Here is a 21344-nt window from a genome sequence, read left to right on the forward strand (position 1 = left end):
GGAATATGAAAGATTAATGTGTGTTGAACATCTTTTTCTAGTTAATTTTCATGAGAAACCCTTATAAGAACCATTTTGCAAAAGATGTAAATGTGTGGTAGAAATGAGAAAATAATGGATAATGTGGGCTACCATAAGAAGGAAAAGTGTTCGGTTAGGCTTGAGTAAGATATAAAGTGCATGAGTTTCGTTATCCGAGCCTAGGGACTAAATCGTAAAAATGTGAAAGGTTAGTGAAAAAACAGTCAATTGGACCAGGGGTAGATATTAAACTTGAAATGCATAATGTAGTGTATTAATGAGTTAATTTTGCTGTTATAGACCCCGAGAAACAAATTTCGGAGGCCAATCGTGGTAAACGCAAGGTTTCGGAATAACCGAAACACAATCCCGAAAAGAATACCAGGTAATTTCGGATAACTTAAAGTAAACCCCTAATATACATAATTGTATGATTTATGAATGCATGATATTTGAATTTATTGATGGTATGAAAATGCATGAAATGCACCTTTGGTAATGACTTGTTGATAACTGTCTCGGTTGAGGTTAAAAAGGGAATTCGATGGATAAACCGTGTTTTACATGTGAACTGAGAACTTGCATGTGTTGCAGTAAGGATTTAGCCCGGACTGGTAACCCGTGATCTCAAATATGAAAAGGAATCTAGCCCGGACGGGTGTTCTTTGAATGATCAAGCCTTCCGAAGAATATGTGTGCATTATGGATTTAGCCCGGACGGGTAATCTGATTAGGGTCTGAATTTAGCCTGGACTGGTAATTCAGATCCGAACTCATTAAGGGTGTTTGTCACTATAAGGGATTTAGCCTAGACTGGTAACCCCGACATCACCTTATGAGTTCATGATATAGAGGATTTAGCCTAGACTGATAATCCTGCCATGGGATGTGAGGTTCGCGGGAGTGCATATATGTGAAATGATCATTCATAAGAATTGACGGATAATGGGTACTCCATCGAGATTTCCTAGAAACTCAACAGGATAATATGATGTATGTTAACAATATGATGAATGATGAGCTCATCTATATAAATTACATGATGCTTTGTTATGTGACTAACTCATTGATTAAGTGCATGTGATAGGAAATCATTTCATGATGGATGATTCATGATTTAGATATGGATGTATGCTAATTACTCGGTAAGTTTACTTTCCGGTTATTTGAGCTTACTAAGCATGTAAATGCTTACCCCTCTCTTTTTCCCTGTCTCACAGAGCTCGAGGACTCGAAAGGATTAGAGAAAAATTAGAGAGTCAACACAGTATCAACTAAACAAGCTTTGATATAAAGACTCTGTTTATTTTGTTAAATGGCATGTATAGTACTTTTGAGTATTTTATTATATGTGTCATTTGATTTGCCAAGTAAAGGCATGTAGAAATATGTTTATCTCTTTGTATATGGCCATGAAAATTGGCTTAATTTAAGTAGGCTATGACCTACGATTTTATGCATGGTTTTAATTACTAATGATGGGTTGCTATCAATTGGCAATGAGTCACATGAATGAGCCAATTTCGGATGGATTAATATAACACGGGAACCCATGATACTAAAGAGGAAATAACCATTTATGTATGAAACCAATGATATGAGGTTTCCATACAACTATTTTCATTAAGGTTATTTACAAGCGTAAAATTATGTTTTCTCTCAAACTTGGTAACCACTAAACACAAGTAGTAGAAACAGGTGACTAAAGGCTTGGAAAATAGCCTAATAAAGTCCACATGGTTGGACATAGGGGCGTGTGTCTAGGCCGTGTGTGACACACGGTTCCCTCCCATGGGTTTGTGCTATGGCCGTGTGTCCCCTGCACTTAAAATTTTAGCTCAAAATTGTACACGGGTAGGCCACACGGACTGCATCATGGCCATGTTAAAATGATAGTTTTGTCCACGGGCAGGCAACACGGGCGTGTTTCCATGGCCGTGTTGATAAGTCAGTGTTGCCCACGGTTGAAGGGCATGGTTGTGCTTCAAGATGCACGAGCGTGTGAGTCCACACGGCCTAATCTACATGGGCGTGTGTCCTTTTATGTTGAGAAAAATTTTCTGAGAAGCCCAAGGTTAGTCGAATGTGCCCGTATTTGTCCCGCATTACCTTCTGATATGTTGTAGGTCTCGAAGTCCTATATAAGAGATGAGATGTTCACGATTGAAAAGTTTTAAATTTAAATGAAATTTTGTGACCTGAGTTAGTATACTGAAAGTGTAAAGTTTCGGTAATGCCTCGAGCCCTGTCCCGGCGTTAGACACGGGTTAGGGGTGTTACATTTATTGGTATCAAAGCTACGATTTAGTCGGTTCTAGGACTACCGTAGAGGATGTTAAGGTTTGCTATACATGCTATTATTCGAGTGTTGATAGTGTGACGTCTCCTAATTATTTAAATTGTTTTGAATATAGTAAATGTCTTCCAATCAAGCACAAGATGAGTCTGAGGGAGCCGAGAGCCATGCTCCAACTTTCGTACAGTGAGCTGTATCTAGTAGTAGTAGAAGGCTGGTGTCAGAAGGCCGAGAAGAGGCCCGAGCTTCCTTCTTTGATATGATGGATGAATGGTTTGGGGATTATCTAAGAAATCGCCCCAATATACTGAGACTTCCCTCGCCCCCTAACCAAACTGATGAGGATGTGCCACGAGTTATGGCACTAGTGAGAATCTATAAAGCCCTAGTAGATAAACTTAAGAAGTATAGGGTTGAGGTATTCAGAGCGAAAGTTGATGATAACGTTGAAAGAGCTGAGTTCTGGCTCGAGAACACTACGCGGGTGCTAGGTGATTTGTCATGCAGACCCAAGGAGTGTTTGAAGTGTGTTGTGTCCCTCTTGAAGGGCACTGCATACAATTGGTGGACAATCGTATCCTCAGTAGTGCCGAAGGAAAATATTACTTGGAATTCCTTCCAATCAGAGTTTAGGAAGAAATATATTAGCCAACGATTTTTGGACTTGAAGCGAAAGGAGTTCCTGGAACTCAAACAAGGTAACAAGACTGTAGCGGAATACCAGAGAGAGTTTGTACGACTAAGTCAGTACGCAACTGAATGAGTCCAAACTGAATCAGAAATGTGTAAACGCTTCGAGGAAGGTCTGAATGAGGACATCAAGTTGTTGATTGGGATCTTGGAAATACGGGAGTTTGCCGCATTGGCCGGTCGAGCCAAGAAGGCCGAAGAATTTAATAATGAAAAAAGATAAGCTAAGAGAAAGGCTCGAGTTGCGAGCAAGAGGTCTAGTGGTAAAACACTCTCGTTCTCTACGAAGAAAGCCAGGAGCCTGCATGAACGCTCTACTTCGTCAGTGGGATACTCGGGTAGATCAAGAAGCTCTAAGCGACGAGGTCAAAAGTCTTCCTCCCCGATGGTGACTAGTGTGGGGAGTGTAGATGATAAAAAACTGAAGTGTAAGAGCTGCAACAACTTTCATTTTAGAGAGTGCCAAATTAAAAGCGACGCTTGTTTCAGATGTGGTTCTCTTGATCATTTTCTTAGAGACTGCCCGGAACGAGCTGAAAAAGATAATGAATTAGCTCTGAATTCAAATGCTCCCGTTCCACGAGGTAGGCCTCCGAGATACCCTGGGAGTGCTAGTGGCAGTCGAGTCGTGACTAAAGACACTGCAAAATCAGAAGTTCGAGCCCCAACAAGAACTTATGTGATACGTGCTTGATTGGAAGCCTCTGCTCCTAATGTTATTCCGGGTACTTTCTCTCTTTTTAATACAAGTGTTGTTGCTTTAATTGACCCGGGGTCAACGCATTCATTGTTGCTTTAATTGACCCAGGGTCAACGCATTCATATATCTACATAAGATTGCCGTCCATTATGAACATATCCGTTGAACCTACAGAATTCATCATTAGAGTGTCGAGCCCAGTAGCAGATCAGTCCTAGTTGATAAAGTCTGTAAGAATTGTCTTTTGATGATTCAAGGTCATTATTTTCCGGCTAACCTTATGTTGTTACCATTTGATGAATTTGATGTAATACTTGGTATGGATTGGTTAGCCCTTCATGATGTAATGGTGAATTGTGGTAGTAAGTATATTAAGTTGAAATATCCTGATGGTAAGATTCTAAGAGTCGAAATAGGAGAATTGGGTTTGTCGCCGGTTGTAATCACGGCAATGGTTGCCTAGAGATATATGAGAAAATGATATGAAGCCTACATTGCATTTGTACTGAACACTAAGGAACAGAGCTGAAGATTGAGTCTGTGACGATAGTATGTGAGTACCCAGATGTGTTTCCGGAGGAGTTACCCGGATTACCTCCTGAAAAGGAGATAGAGTTTGGTATGGAATTGGTGCCAGGGACGACTCCCATTTCCATTACCTTGTACAGAATGGCACCTACTGAGTTGAAGGAGTTAAAACCACAGTTGCAAGAGCTGACAGACAAAAGATTCGCTAGGCCAAGTTTTTCACCTTGGGATGCCCCCGTGTTGTTTGTAAAGAAGAAAGATGGTTCGATGAGGTTATGTATCGATTATCGGCAACTGAACAAGGTGACTATTAAGAATAAGTATCATTTGCCAAGGATTGATGATTTGTTTGACCAGTTGAGAGGAGCCACTGTATTCTCCAAGATAGACTTGAGGTCAGGTTATTATCAGTTGTGAGTTAAAGACTTGGATGTACCCAAGACAGCTTTTAGAACGAGGTATGACCATTATGAATATCTTGTCATGCCGTTTGGGCTGACGAATGCACCGGTGGTGTTTATGGATCTAATGAATAGGATCTTTTGGCCATATTTGGATAAGTTTGTTGTTGTGTTTATTGACAACATTTTGATCTACTCTAAAGATGAGATAGAGCATGCGAAGCATCTGAGAATTGTGTTACAGACCTTGCGGGAAAAGCAACTATATGCTATGTTTAGCAAGAGTGAGTTTTGGCTTTGAGAAGTTGGATTTTGGGGTCATATATTTTTGGGTGAAGGCATCCGAGTTGATCCAAGTAAGATTTCTGCAATTGTTGAATGGAAATCGCCTAAGAATGTAACCGAGGTTAGAAGCTTTTTGGGTTTAGCCGGTTACTATCGAAGGTTTGTAAAAGGATTTTCCATAATAAGGACTCCGATGATGAAGTTTTTACAGAAGGACGTTAAGTTTAAATGGACAGAGAATTGTCAGCAAACTTTTGAGAAGTTAAAGACATTGCTGACTGAAGCTCCTGTTTTAGTGCTACCTGAACCGGGAAAAGAATTTGTGGTCTATAGTGATGCATCCTTAAATGGATTGGGGTGTGTACTTATGCAAGATGACAACGTGATAGCTTATGCTTCACGGCAATTGAAGCCTTACGAGAAGAATTATCCAACCCACGACCTAGAGCTTGATGCTATTGTTTTCGCCTTAAAATTTAGAGGCATTATTTGTATGGCGAGACTTGCTGTATATTCACAGACCATAAGAGTTTGAAATACTTAATGGCTCAGAAAGAATTGAATTTGAGACAATGGAGATGGTTAGAATTAATTAAGGATTATGATCTGGTTATCGACTATCACCCGGGAAAGGCGAATGTAGCCGCCGATGCACTGAGTAGAAAATCCTTGTATGTCTTGAGAGCTATGGATGCTCGTTTGACCTTGCTTGATGATGGTTCAATTTTGGTCGAGCTGGAGGCTAGGCTGACATTTCTGCAAGAAATTCATGATGCTCAGTTAAATGATAATGACTTGCAAGCAAAAAGTGCTCAATGTGAGTCTGGGATTGAGTTTGATTTTTGAATTAGTCCTGATGGATGTTTGATGTTCAAAGATAGGGTTTGTGTATCCAAAGACAATGAACTTATTCAGAAGATTTTGCAAGAAGCACATAACAATCGTTTGTCTATTCACCCAGGAAGTACCAAGATGTACAATGATTTAAAGAAGATGTACTGGTGGAACAGCATGAAAAGAGATGTTTCTGAATTTATATCGAAATGCCTAGTATGTCAGCAAGTTAAAGCTGAACATCAAGTGCCTTCAGGTATGTTACAACCTATAATGGTCCCCGAATGGAAGTGGGATAGAATTACCATGGACTTCGTGACAGGACTACCTAAGACTCCGAAAAAGAAAGATGCCATATGGGTCATAGTGGACAAATTGACAAAGTCGGCTCATTTCATCCCGGTAAGAACGGATTATTCCCTTGATAGATTGGCCGATTTGTACATTTCTAAGATAGTAAGATTGCATGGAGTACCACTGTCAATTATTTCGGATAGAGACCCGAGGTTTACTTTGAGATTCTGGAAGAAGTTACAAGAAGCCTTGGGTACAAAGTTAAGATTTAGTACAAATTTTCACCCTCAGACCGATGGTCAGTCTGAGCAGATGATTCAGATTCTCGAGGACATGTTGCGATGTTGCATCCTTGAATTTCAGGGTAGTTGGGAAAAATACCTGCCATTGGTAGAATTTGCCTGCAATAATAGTTTCCAAACTAGTTTAAGGATGACACCTTATGAAGCCTTGTATGGTAGGAAGTGCCGAACTCCATTGTACTGGACAGAACTCAAGGAAAATTAGATTCATGGAGTTGATCTGATTAAAGAAACCGAAGAAAAAGTTAAAGTGATACGGGATTGTCTAAAAGCGGCATCAGATAGGCAAAAGTCTTATGCTGATCTGAAAAGAAAGGAAATTAAATTCCAAGTTGGGGATAGAGTATTTTTAAAAGTATCTCCATGGAAAAAGGTATTGAGATTTGGTCGAAAAGGTAAACTGAGTCCACGATTTATCGGACCGTACAAGATTACCGAAAGAATTGGATCATTAGCCTATCATTTGGCATTGCCACCCGAACTGGAAAAGATTCATGATGTGTTCCATGTATCCATGTTAAGGAGATACCGATCAGACCCCTCTCATGTAATTTCACCGGCTGAGATTGAAATTCGATCAGATATGACCTATGGAAAGGAACTGGTTAAGATATTGGCTCGCGAAGTTAAACAGTTGAGAAATAAAGATGTGGCTCTTGTAAAAGTTTTATGGCATCGACATGGTGTTGAAGAAGCTACATGGGAGCTGGAAGAAACTATGAGAAACCAATATCCGAATCTATTTTCTGGTAAGACTTTCGAGGACGAAAGTCCCTAAGGGGGGAGAAATCTAACATCCCGAAATAGGGCCTAGTTAGAATAGTTGTTTCGGGACCACAAATCTAACATCAAAATATTTATTTTATGGTTATTATGAGGCTTAGAATATGAGTATATGCATTTGTTAAAGTTTCATTAAGAAATTCTAAGAATAAGATGTCCAATTGGAAATTAGGGACTAAATTAAATAAATTGCAAAACTAGGTTTCTAGAAGCAATTTGTATGAAATTGCTTTAGATTATGAATTAGAAGGTCTTGGAGAGCAATTTGCCTAAATTCTAAATTTTTGGACAAAAATGGGCTTGCATAGATGAAATTTTAAAGAAATAAGGGCATTTTGGTCATTAAGCATTTTAATGAAATAAAAAGAGAAAAATGGAGCAAAAATATGCTCATCTTCTTCCCACAGCTGCCGAAATTTAGAGGACACCATACCTAGGGTTTCTTCAATTTTCAAGCTCAATAGTAAGTGCTCTCGAGCCCCGTTTTTCATGTTCTTTGTATTTTTAAAATCCCGGTAGCTTGATCTCTTCATTTCTACCCGTATTTCATGCTAGGGTTCATGTTTAAAAGTTTACCCATGCATGAGTTGATTATGTTTTGATGGACTATGGAGGAATATGAAAGATTAATGTGTGTTGAACATCTTTTTCTAGTTGATTTTCATGAGAAACCCTTATAAGGACCATTTTGCAAAAGATGTAAATGTGTGGTAGAAATGAGATAATAATGGATAATGTGGGCTACCATAAGAAGGAAAAGTGTTCGGTTAGGCTTGGGTAAGACAGAAAGTGCAAGTGTTTCATTATCTGAGCCTAGGGACTAAATCGTAAAAATGTAAAAGGTTAAGGGCAAAACAGTCATTTGGACCAGAGGTAGATATTAAACTTGAAATGCATAATGTAGTGTATTAATGAGTTAATTTTGCTGTTATAGACCCCGAGGAACAAATTTCGGAGGTCAATCGTGGCAAACACAAGGTTTTGGATAACTTAAAGTAAACCTCTAATATACATAATTGTATGATTTATCAATGCATGATATTTGCATTTATTGATGGTATGAAAATGCATGAAATGCACCATTGGTAATGACTTGTTGATAACTGTCTCGATTGAGGTTAAAAAGGGAATTCGATAGATAAACCATGTTTTACATGTGAACTGAGAACCTGTAAGTGTTGCAGTAAGGATTTAGCCCAGACGGGTAATCCGTGATCTCAAATATGGAAAGGAATCTAGCCCGGATGGGTGTTCCTTGAATGATCAAGCCTCCCGAAGAATATGTGTGCATTATGAATTTAGCCCGGACGGGTAATCCGATTAGGGTCTGAATTTAGCCTGGACTGGTAATTCAGATCCGAACTCATTAAGGGTGTTTGTCACTATAAGGGATTTAGCCTAGACTGGTAACCCCGACATCACCTTATGAGTTCATGATATAAAGGATTTAGCCTAGACTGATAATCCTGCCATGGGATGTGAGGTTCGCGGGAGTGCATATATGTGAAATGATCATTCATAAGAATTGACGGATAATGGGTACTCCATCAAGATTTCCTAGAAACTCAACGGAATAATATGATGTATGTTAACAATATGATGAATGATGAGCTCATCTATATAAATTACATGATGCTTTGTTATGTGACTAACTCATTGATTAAGTGCATGTGATAGGAAATCATTTCATGATGGATGATTCATGATTTAGATATGGATGTATGCTAATTACTCGGTTCCCTCCCATGGGCGTGTGCTATGGCTGTGCGTCCCCTGCACTTAAAATTTTAGCTCAAAATTGTACACAGGTAGGCCACAGGGGCGTGCATCATGGCCGTGTTAAAATGACAGTTTTTTCCACGGGCAGGCAGCACGGGCGTGTTTCCATGGCCGTGTTGATAAGTCAGTGTTGCCCACGGTTGAACGGCATGGGCGTGCCTCAAGATACACAGGCGTGTGAGTCCACACGGCCCAATCTACATGGGCGTGTGTTCCTTTATGTTAAGATAAATTTTCTGAGAAGCCCAAGGTTAATCGAACGTGTCCGTATTTGTCCCGCATTACCTTTCGATATGTTGTAGGTCTTGAAGTCCTATACAAGGGATGAGATGTTCATGATTGAAAAGTTTTAAATTTAAATGAAATTTTGTGACCTGAGTTAGTATGCTGAAAGTGTAAAGTTTCGGTAATGCCTCGAGCCTTGTCCCGGTGTTGGACAGGGGTTAAAGGTGTTACACAGTGTGTATTTGCAGCGCCTAGGGTTAGGGATTTTGGGTGAAGAAGATGATGAATAGTGAAGGGTATTTATAGATTTTGGGACACACGGCCAGGAGACAAGCCTGTGTTCCCCAATTTTTGCCCGTGTGATTCACGAATTTTGAATTTGGGCCCGTCTGACATTTGGCCCAAGCCCGTGTTCCTTGGGCATGTGGGTGCACACGACCGTGTCGCACGGCCGTGTCTGTCTTTTTTCGGTTCTCCCATGCCCGTGTATGTAGGCCCACGCCCATGTTAATCTGGCAGGTTCGACCACGGGTTCTAGACACGGGCGTGGCAAATACCCGTGCTATTTTCTCAAGTTCAACCACGGTTCTAAGACATGGGCGTGTCGCACACCCGTGTTGTTTTGGCAGGTTCGCCCACGGTCCTAACAAACGACTGTGGCGACTTATCGTATCCCGTGTTGGGGAAAATTTCACCCTATTTTCACACGGCCTAAGGCATGCCCGGATGTCTGGCCGTGTGTGCTTTAGAAAGCCTGCGTTCCATGAGTCGGTTAGTATGTTAGATGTTAAAACTAAAATTTAAAGAATTAATATTGTTAGTGCTCAGGTTGCCTCCCGAGAAGCACTTATTTATAGTCTAAGCTCGACTTACCTCTTTGGTGTGTGATCATGGTGGTTCGAGGAGTTTATACTCCTCATTCCTGCTATGAATCCCATCAAAATAAGGTTTTAGGCGGGTATTGTTTACCTTAAAAGTGCCAAATTTGGGATGACTTACTGTGACAGCCCTATTCTTACCCTAGTCAGGAAGTGGTTTCGGGACCGCTAAACCAAGTCACATAAATAATTGAATATAATATTTTATGTCTAAAATATGTGATCATGCATGTGTGAAATTTGAATGCTTTGATTTTTGTCAATTTGAATGTGTTTCTAAATAAAAAGGACTTATGTGAGAAGCTTTGAATATATGTGTGGCTTATTTTAAGTGATTAATTATTGAATGATGCAAATAAGTGGGTTTGCATGTCAATTTTCCATTTTTAATGTTAGTGGCAGGCCATGATGGTTTTGGTGAGCAAAATAAGCATATTTTATATGTATAATAATGAACTGATATTTTTTTAAGTAGTTTATTGATATATTCATTATTATATAGTTTATTGATAAAATAAAAAAATAATTTGGTGAAGAAAACAAGAACTCATCTTTGTTTCTTGACCTAGCTGAAATTCATAAAAAGAAGAAGAGTGAAGGATGGTTTTGGGAACGTTCGGTCAATTGGAGGCAAATTTGAAGGTAATTTGATGTGGTTTTGAAAATTGTTGATGAATTTGTGTTTCTCTTCTTTTTCTAGCTGAAACCCACTTGATAAATTTAGTTTATGAGGCATTTTAGATTCGGCCTTAGTGAAAATGAGTGAGGAAATTTGAGTTGAGGATAGAAGATAGTAAACGAATGTTCAATGGACAATTTGATACCAAAATTCATATGTTTATGAGCTTGTTTTTGAAAAGTATGTTACATGTGAGTGATTAGTTCATGAAGGGATTTTCGGTTATGTTTGTTTTGTATGAGTGATGGATTGTTGAGTTCATGATATTATGAATAAAATTGATTAAGAGAGGCTTGAGATAATTAAAATATGCATGTTGGTGGTAAGATGAGCATTTGGTTTTGATCATGGAAGCATAGGGAGCTTGTTAAAAGTTGAATTTTATAAAAGAGTTTTAGAGAATGATATATGATCTCTGTGTTTCGGTTAAGTAATGGTAAATGTGTGATAGCCAAATGTCTTATGAACTAATATGTGTGAATGGTATTTTGAATACATGAGATAAGATGGAATAACCGAAAGCATCATGAGTTAAGACGTGAATAAAATACTATGAATTTCTTGTAAATGTTGAATAGTGATTACATTTGGCTATGAAATTATGCTTTAAATTCTTGAATGTATTTGAAATCAATATAAGGAAAGGGTATTTTAATAAATTATGTGATGAAATTACCGAATGAATTATGATATAAATTGTGGATTAATGTTACAAAGTAAGTGAAACTACTAATGTGATTAGGAAATTGAAGAAAGGAAATTGAGATCTTAGTAAGTTCTTAAGTGTTTGAACTTTTGGAAATTTAAGAGTAAATTGTAATAGATCTACTTGGGGCAGCAGCAATAACGTGATTTTAGAAAATCACCATAAATTGTTGGAGTTGAGTTAGAGGCTGAATAAATTATGTAATTAAAGCTTGATGAGTCTATTTCTAGGTAAAATTAACGGCACTTGATTTGGAGTTTCGTAGCTACAGTTACAAATAATTTAATGACTGTTGCTCAGGAAAACAGCTTGTAGTGAATTTGTGATTATGTTGTAAACATTGATAAAACTGTTTGAGTTGCTTATAATATATTGATTAAAACCATATGTGAATTTTGAATTGTGACGTTAGGAAATGATATATGAGTGTTAGATGGATCTTTGATGTTAAAATTTATGAACTTATAAGTTTATAAGTATTGAATTATTGGAGATGAACATGTCATTGCCGAATGTAAATTAAAATGTTAAATAATTGTAATTAAGAACATGTTTGATTAAATATTGGTAATCAAAGTACCGAATCCATATTAAAATACGGCTATAAGCCATGAATGACTAGTATACCTAGTTGATTTTGATATGATGAAATTGATGTACAAGATATGTATATGTGGTGAGGCTGAAATGGCTAATATTAAATGTGTGCAAGTTATCTGAATGGCCTTTATGAAAATGTGTGCTATCTTATTTGTATAGTGAGGCCGAATGGTTACTTAGAAATGTAATATGGCTGAGTGGTTATTTAAATGAAAGCAAAGTATATGATGTATTAGCAAGTAATGATAAAATCATTATCTTATATATGTGCTTGTGTATGTGGTGTGACCGAATGGGCAACTGTGAAATGTACATATGTTTATGTGTATATAATGTGGCCGAATGACCAATTGTGAAAAGTGTGTATTATTAGATATTTGATGAGGCCAAAGTTAGTAAAAAGTATATAAAATAAATTGTGCTGAGATTGTATCCGGGTTTAAAGTCCCGTAGGCTTCGTGCTAGTGTTATGTTTGGGTTTTATACCTCGTAGGCCAAGTGCTAGTGTTATGTTCGGGTTTTATACCTCGCAGGCCAAGTGCCAATGAATTTGATAAAGTATATGACTACGAGATCCTATGCTAAGATGATAAATTGAACTCGTATTACACATTAAGTGATTCAGGTATGTGATATATATTATATATGTGAGATTGATCTGACGGGAATTAAGAATGTGTAATGAGAAGCATATGAAAAGATGTTGTAAATTCATATTTATATTTGTATATGTGTGCATTCAGTTATTATGCAAAGTTACAAGATAGTTTTCGATATGCCATTTAACTATGAATGTTGAAAGTAAGTGTGGGTAAGAAATGATACACTAGTGAAATTTGAAAGAATTAAGTTAATTCGAAAGCTTATAAATACTATATTTATATGAGTTTGAGTATAAACGGAGTAAAATGATATGTGTTTGTGCATAATCGGCCAAATAGTATTGTACTCAGAAAGTGTTATGTGATTTCAAACATTTAGTTTGTTTTTAAGTTCAACTGTTTAAGTTGCTTAAGACTTACTAAGCTTATGAAAGCTTACTTTGAATGTTATGTTTCTCTGTTTATTTTTGTAGATCGTTGACTCTTACTATTAGCTCGAGGATCGTCAGCACTTCATCACACTATCTATTATTGTGGTAATCATGTGATTTGGACTTAGCTTATGGCATGTATAGGATAGACTATAAGTAGAATGATATTTTGACTATTGTATATAAGCCATGCGAATATGACATCTTATGGAAGTTTACTTTTATAAGTTTTAAATTCGATCTTTGTTTGTGTCTATTAGTTATATAAATAAATGATCTTTTATTTAAGAAAAGGTTCAAAATTTTCTTTGTTACGATCGATTCCTAATTTACGTAACGTCTCGTCCTATTAGGTGTGATTCACGGGATAGGGGTGTTACACTTACCTCGACTGTACCAAATGGGAAAATGCTAAGTACCGTAAGAGGAGTTGCTTCATTCAGTTTCGCAGTGTCAATGTGAGGATCTGCGGCATCTAATGAAACTTTATCTCCAACCTTAAGTTGATTTGGTGAGGCATTGAGCTTGTTCCGGCATAGTTTTGGTTTATCATGTTTTCTCGGTTTAAATGTCAGCCATTCATCTAACTCTTCGATTCATAACCTTCGTTCTTTATGGGTAGATTCCTTGTTGTGGATTGAACATGGCTCATGTGTGTCCTTCGAACTTATTTCCTGCAAAATAGGTTGTACTGTATGATCAGTCTTAGTAGAACAATTTGTACAATCACCTTCAATTTTCGATGTGTTGTTCGGGTTGTGAGCTTGAAGGTTGATTGTTTCGTCTCCTACATGAAGTGTGAGTTCACCTGTGCCAACGTCAATAACTATTCTAGCAGTTGCTAAAAAAGGCCTTCCCAAAATTAAAGGAACATTACTGTTCTCTTCTATGTCTAAAAGAACAAAATCAACTGGGAATATAAATTTGTCAATTTTAACAAGTACGTCTTCAATGATACCCCTAGGAAATCTGACAGTTTTATCTGCTAATTGAATGCTCATCCTAGTTTGTTTGGGTTTCCCTAGACCTAGTTGCTTAAACAATTTGTAAGGCATAACATTGATACTAGCCCCTAGATCAGCCAATGCATTATTAACATCTAAACTACCAATTAAACAAGGAATCGTAAAACTCCCTAGATCATTTAGTTTGTTGGGTAGCTTATTCTGAAGAATGGCTGGGCAAACCGTGTTCAGCTCCACATACGACCTTTCATCTAACTTTCGTTTATTTGCTAGAAGCTCTTTTAAAATTTTGACTGCGTTTGGCATCTGCGAAAGTGCTTCAATAAACGATAGGTTAATATGTAGTTTCTTTAAAATTTTAAGGAATTTACCAAATTGTTCGTCTGAGCAATCTTTCCTTGTCGCATTGGGGTATGACACACGAGGTTTATATTATGTACTTACCGATTTTTGTTCGTTTTGGCCTACCTCATTCTTACCTTTGCTTACCACCGTTTCTAGCCTTGGTTTTTCCACTAACCCTTCCTCATCATAAATGACAATTGCGTTAAGTTGCTACCTTGGGTTAGATTTAGTGTTGCTTGGCAGGCTACCTTGTGGTGGTTCGAAAATTAACTTGGCGAGCTGTCCAATCTGAGTTTCGAGCCCCTGGATTGATGCTTGTTGATTTTTGAGTGCCGTCTCGATATTCTGAAAGCGAGTCTCTGACACCAAGATGAATTTGGTTAGCATCTCACCAAGGTTCGGCTTTTTCTCCTGCTGGTATGGTGGTTGCTGAAAGCCTAGAGGGGATGGTGGTTTCTGATTTCCTTGGCCTCCTCATGAAAAATTTGGGTGATTCCTCCAACCTACATTGTAAGTATTGTTATAAGGATTGTTTTGAGATCGAGGATTATTACCCATGTAATTTAACTGCTCGTTCTCCATGTTGTGGCCATAAGGTTGGTATTCTGAATTGCTTAATCCACATCCATTTGCTTCGCACTGCATTACTGGGTGAACCTGTGAAGAACTAAGAAAACCATTAATTTTCTTATTTAAGAGTTCTACCTGATTAAAGAGCATGGTGATCGAATCGATGTTATAAACACTGGCTATTTTTGTTGGCTTTGTCCTCATGACTTGCCACTGATAGTTATTCAGTGACATCTCCTCGATAAATTCATAGGCATCTTCAGGTGTTTTATTATTGATGGTTCCGCCAGCAGCTGTGTCAACCATTTGTCGAGTCGAAGGATTCTGGCCATTATGAAAAGTTTGAACCTGTAGCCAGAGTGGTAACCCATGGTGAGGGCATCTTCGCAAAAGGTCCATATATCTCTCTCATGCATCGTAGAGTGTTTCTAAATCCATCTGCATAAAAGAAGAGATATCATTACGTAATTTACCCGTTTTAACCGGCAAAAAATATTTTAATAAGAACTTTTCAGTCATTTGTTCCCAAGTAGTGATTGACCCCCGCAGTAACGAATTCAACCACTATTTAGCTTTGTTTCTCAATGAAAAAGGGAATAACCGAAGGTGAATGGCGTCATCAGAAACGCCATTAATTTTAAATGTATCACATAGTTCTAAAAAGTTTGCTAAGTGAGCATTGGGATCTTCGTCCTGTAAACCATTAAACTGAACAAATTGTTGTATCATTTGAATTGTGTCAGGTTTCAGTTCAAAAATATTTGTAGCTTCAACAGGTCTAACTATGCTCGATTCAGTTCCTATTAAAGAAGGTTTAGCATAATCATACATAGTGCGCGCAGGATTTTGATTAACAACAATCGCAGAAGGTAGCGGATTTTCTTGGTTTTCAGCCATCTCCTCGGTGGTGGTTAAAGTATCTTCCTCTTGCTTTTCTGTGTAATGTAAGCTTCGCCTTATTTCTCTTTAGTTTCTGCAAACTGTACGATCGATCTCACTATCAAAGAGTAATGGTCCTGATGGGTTTCTCCTGGTCATAAACTAGAAAAACCTGTCAGAAGAAAATAAATGAAGAATTAGAAAAGAAAATAAAAATTTTAATTGCAATAAAAGTAAAATGGCTAAAGTAATAAAAATCGAGTGTTCCTAATATCTTAGTTCCCCGGCAACGGTGCCAAAAACTTGATTCGTGATATTCGTGACAGGTTTTAAATATTTATAATGAATCGTTCTTGAAACTAACTATTATCACGATGAAGGCAAGTGTACCTATCGAACAGTAGTATAGCTTTAGCAAGACCGGATTATCGAACCCAAAGGAACTAAAAGTACTAGTATCAACTATCTTTTTATTATCTAGCCTAAAAAAATAAAAGGGTTTTGTTTATCTAACTAATTAATTAAACTAAGAAATCATAGAAAAAAATTTTGGGGAAAATACTTTTTGGAAAACTCGATTGATTGAAACAATACCTAAGGAAAAACCCACCTAGACTTCACTTGTTATTTGAATCTGAATTGGACGATTTATTCATTCAACTTGTTCCGTAGAGATCCCTAAGTTATATTATTATCTCTTTCGAGACTAACAACGTCTAACCCTAGATTGATTAATTGAAATCTCTTTCTAATTAACGCCCTAGGGTGCATTAACTCGATCTATGGGTCCCCTTATTAGGTTTCACCCTAATCCGGCAAAATCTTGTCACCCTATCTCTAGGCTCGCAACCAAATCCGCTTAATTATGACAAATTTACTCTTAGACAGGTTCTATTCCTCCTCTGAATAAGAGCTTTAACTTGAATCAATATCCTGGAATATCAAAACAAGAATTAAGAACACATAATTAAGAACAAGTCAAATATTTATCATACAATTCAAATAATAATAACAAGATTCGTCATAGGTTTCATTCCCCTTAGATATTTAGGGGTTTTAGTTCATACTAATGAAAGTAAACATCTCAAAAGAATAAAAATAACAAAACATAAGAAAACCCAAAACTCCTGAGGGAATTTGAAGGGAGATCTTCAGTCTTGATGGTGAATCTGGCTTCTGAGATGGATCGATCGGCTTTCCTTGAGCAATTCTTTGCTTCCTCCTGTGCGTCCCCCCTCTTCTCCTCTTCTAGGGTGTATTTATAGGCTTTGGAATGCCTAAGAGCCCTCAAAAGTGGCCTTTTCCGAATAAGACTCTGCTTGGGCTCGACAGGGACACGCTTGTGTGCGATTACTTCAGGCCGTGGTCAAGCCTGTTAAATAGGCACAGGCGTGTAGTCTACCCGTGTGAGTCGTGCTTCGATTCTATCAAATTGTCACGGCCGTGTGGTCTGCCCGTGTGAGGAAGTTCAGGCCGTGTTGATTTCGTACGTTGGCCCATTTTCTTCGTTTTTTGGCCCGTTTCTCGTTCCTTTCACTCTCCTATGCTCTCCTAAGTATAAAATATGAAATTACGGCATTAGGAGCATCGAATTCACCAAATCTAAGGAAAAATCATCCATAAAATGTGTTAAGCATAGGGTAAAAATATGTATAAATTGCGATTTATCAGGCACTTTACAATTCATAATTGGGTAAAATGACCAATTTGCCCTTAAACTTTTGCAAAATGACCATTTTACCCCTAACCCCAAAAATTGATTTTTATCAAATTTCTTCGCATCTTAAGCCTAGCCGAACCCTTTTTACTCTTATAGCAACTCCAAATTCCCACTATTTCACATACTTAACATCTATTTTACAACTTATGCAATATAGTCCTTTTAGGTGTTTTCCTGCTAACACCTTTCACAAAAATTCTTCCATAAAAACTCAACAAACATTACAAACCCTTTTATGGCAAAACCCTACACTCTTAATCATTTTGCAAAATAGTACCATCATTTGAAAGCTCATGCTTCAAGGGTCTCAAAAGTACAAAAATATTCAACAAAGGGTTGGAAAATCACTTACTTGTGAAGGCTTAAAGTTGCTGAAATTTTTAAGCTTTCAAAACCCCTTCAATGGTTGATTTTTGCTGGAAAAAGAAGATGAAAAAAAGGATGATATCATCTTTCTTTTAATTTCTCCTATTTTAGTCAAAATAAGCCACCTAACCTATGAAAATTTGAAAATTTGACCACCCTTGTCTCCTCTGGCCGGCCATGCCTCCCTAAAGGGCCTAATTGCCCTTTAAAGACCCCCAATTTAGGTTCTCTAGCTATTTGGCACTTTAAGAAATCAAAATAGGACTTTTTCATTTTATTCAATTTAGTTATTTTTCACAATCGGGCTCACAAACGTCACAATTAACTCACCAATTTTTTCATGAACTCCTAAAAACATGCTATAACATATAAGAAATTATAAAATACTTTATTCAACTCTATATTTATGGTCTCAAGACCACTATTCTGATTAGGCCCTAAATCGGGCTGTTACAAACACATCCAAAGCAAAAAAGCTAACCTATTTGTATTTTACCTTTAGTACCAATTTTTGAGCCTGTTGACACTTTTTGATGAACCTCATTACAAACCCCAAACCTAAAAACGTTAATTTGTATTTGCCCTTTTTCTTTGGTCTTGCACTTCATGACTATAGACGTCTGGCATATGTATTGAGTAAGTAGATACATCATAAAGGAATTTGTAAAAATAGAGTGAAATAGGAAAGATTGGTATGATATAGGAACTATAAGGTAGCCTAATGTGCAAAACAAAAAGAAAAATCCAAAAAGAATATTAGTACGAGTAGAAAAATTCTTAAACTAACGAAAAACCATTCATGAGTGAGATGTATTGAAAAAGAGAAAAGTCACAAAGTTACAAAAAAAAGAAAAAATCATTCATTAGTGCACAAAAACTCGTAAGGTTAGTTGTAGTAACTGTGTCATGCTATGACTTCCTATATGTGGAGAGATAAGTAAGGTGGGAGAAGGAGAAATAAGGCGGTGAGCGGGTAAGGGTCACTAAAGAGGAAGAATACAGATCAATACGATGTGTCAAACTATTTTCATGTTTGTAACCTTTTTGATTCTTGCTATATTTGAATCCTATACTTGTCCTAAGCCTCAGAATGTTACAAGCCAAAAAGTCTTATGTGACCCTAATATCCTTATACATGAAAGGAAATCATACTAAACATACGCAAAAACAACTATTTGTATTTTACTCAGATAATCAAAGTACTTGTATAATTTATTGATGGATCCCTACAGGTGAGACCCTTAATACTAGTATATTTTGTAACATACTGAACTTTAGATGTTTGTGATCAAAAGTGGTAAGTCAATTACTCATCATATTAAAGATGTTAGTAAGCCTGAAATGCCTAAGTAATATGCTCCAAAGTCAATACTTGTATGATTTTTCCTCAAGTGTCATTGCTTTTATTTCTTGTTTTTGTTTATATTGCTTGAGGACAAATAATGACTTAAGTGTGAGGGAGTTTGATCTGCCGTAATTCAGTATAGCAGATTAAACTAGTTTTCGCATTTAAAGAGCTTGAATACAAACATTTTTGTTATGTTTGAGTTAAGTTTTCTTAGTTTTATTTATATTCAATAAAATGTGCAAATTGGGTCTTTTATTAATCTTAGGGGCTGAATGAGGCCTAAATATGAGCTAACGCACTTTGTGATTGTGCAGAAGACCATTAAAAGGCATACTAAACCAATACTAGTCACTATGTCGCAACACGGAATGCTCAATTTCATAACATAGGGAGCATAATAGAGAAATCTCAAGACTGCCTTCGATGTTGTGACACACCCCAGAGATATCCCAACAGGAGTACACTGACTATTATGTCGCGACACAGATCCTGGTGTGTCGCGACATCGACTCTGGAATGGGAATTAAATATGAAACAAGGGCATTTTGGTTTGCATAATCAAACTTAAAGCTCAAGGACGTCAGCTAACCTATGGTTAAGGATGACGACCACCTAAAATCTATAAATAGACTCCTTTGTCACATGTTATAGACATCATTCACGTAGCCTAGACTTTCTTTAGTAAATTTAGTTTAGTTTTTCTTTCATTGTTAGGTTTTATAATTTATTTCAATTGTTCTTCGTTGTTCTCAAGAGATTTAAATTGTGGAAAGCATTCAAACTTTGTGGATTTGCGATTAATCTCAATACAATCAAGCTCTTTCATATACTCTATATTATCGATTTAATTAGCATGCTTTCTCTTTATATTGATTCTATATCATCTATGAAAACTACGAGGAACTAATCTCTTATAGAGGGATTAGCGAGTGGAGGTATGATTTATTGACTGTTTTATAGAGTTACTCAACAGATTAACTCTTTGGAAAAAGGAAGAACGTGAAATAAACCCTAGGCCTGACAACCCCGAGAAGTCATCAAGGTGGAAATTAACCCAAACTTTGCATGACCCATCCTTGAACACCTTCACCCCAAGCTAGTTTAGACTGTGAGATCGGAAGATAAGTAGTCATTAGTGACTCATTATGTTAGTGGAAGATCAGAAGACCCTGCTGGAGTAGTGACTAGTTGATTGACGAAGAACCCAAAACGACAATTGATGGGGATTACTGAAGTGAGCTAATCACCTATAATCAAGATTTGATTCATTCTCCTTTTCTATCTCTTGAAGTTTATTTCTTTTATGATATTTGTTTTATTATTATAAACCCCTAAAACTCATTTATTTTATGTTTTCGTATTATAACTAATTTAAAGTACTAATTAGATCTTTTAGTGTTTAGGTTAGAATTGATCTAGCACCCGCCTCCCTTGGGTACGATCCTTGGAGTACTCACCTAATCCGTTGAAAAACTATATTACAACTTGACTCGTATACTTGTGGATACCTCCTTGTACTTCTATATTTTATTGCACTATTCACACTCTAGATGTTACTACGTCCGGAGGCGGCCAGTTAGCAATCACATATTGATTATGTACTTTATCTCATTAAACTCAAGACTTGACATTATATTAAGTGTTAAGTTGAGTTTCCTTCATGGGTGACTCGAATATAACAAGCTTGTACCTCATCTTTCAATTTTTAAGTTCTGACATAGCTATATTAATAATTTATACACATGGGGAAACTTTATATTTGTATGTTGAAAATTCCACCACTATCATGCTTGATAATTCATTCATTTCTAAAGAATGCAATCATAGATATCCTTTGTACTATTATCAATTTATAGTGATCACTTTAATTTTTCTTATCATGACAGTTTTATATTTGTCTATTTTATTTATTTATATCCAAAAATTAGTTTCACAATTACCAAATATATGATACCATAAATGATATGTCATTTTCACCTAGTAACTTGTTATAAACAAACTTTAAATCCCTTGCTGAAACAAGATCAAATATTTGTTAATTTATAGCTTCTTTTCATAGTTAATATATGACCTTAAAATAATATATATATGAATTATCAAATAACTTCAACCTTTTC

General features: G+C 36.8%; 1 non-coding gene across 1 annotated transcript; it reads left to right on the forward strand.

The window, feature by feature from the left end:
• The first annotated feature begins 15278 nt into the window (after positions 1 to 15278).
• Positions 15279 to 15385, forward strand: LOC128294359 (small nucleolar RNA R71). Its single transcript, XR_008284671.1, has one exon. It is a non-coding gene; the product is annotated as a small nucleolar RNA R71 (small nucleolar RNA).
• The last annotated feature ends 5959 nt before the right edge of the window (positions 15386 to 21344 follow it).

Source organism: Gossypium arboreum, chromosome 6 (assembly GCF_025698485.1).
Source record: "Gossypium arboreum isolate Shixiya-1 chromosome 6, ASM2569848v2, whole genome shotgun sequence".
Lineage (NCBI taxonomy): Eukaryota > Viridiplantae > Streptophyta > Magnoliopsida > Malvales > Malvaceae > Gossypium > Gossypium arboreum.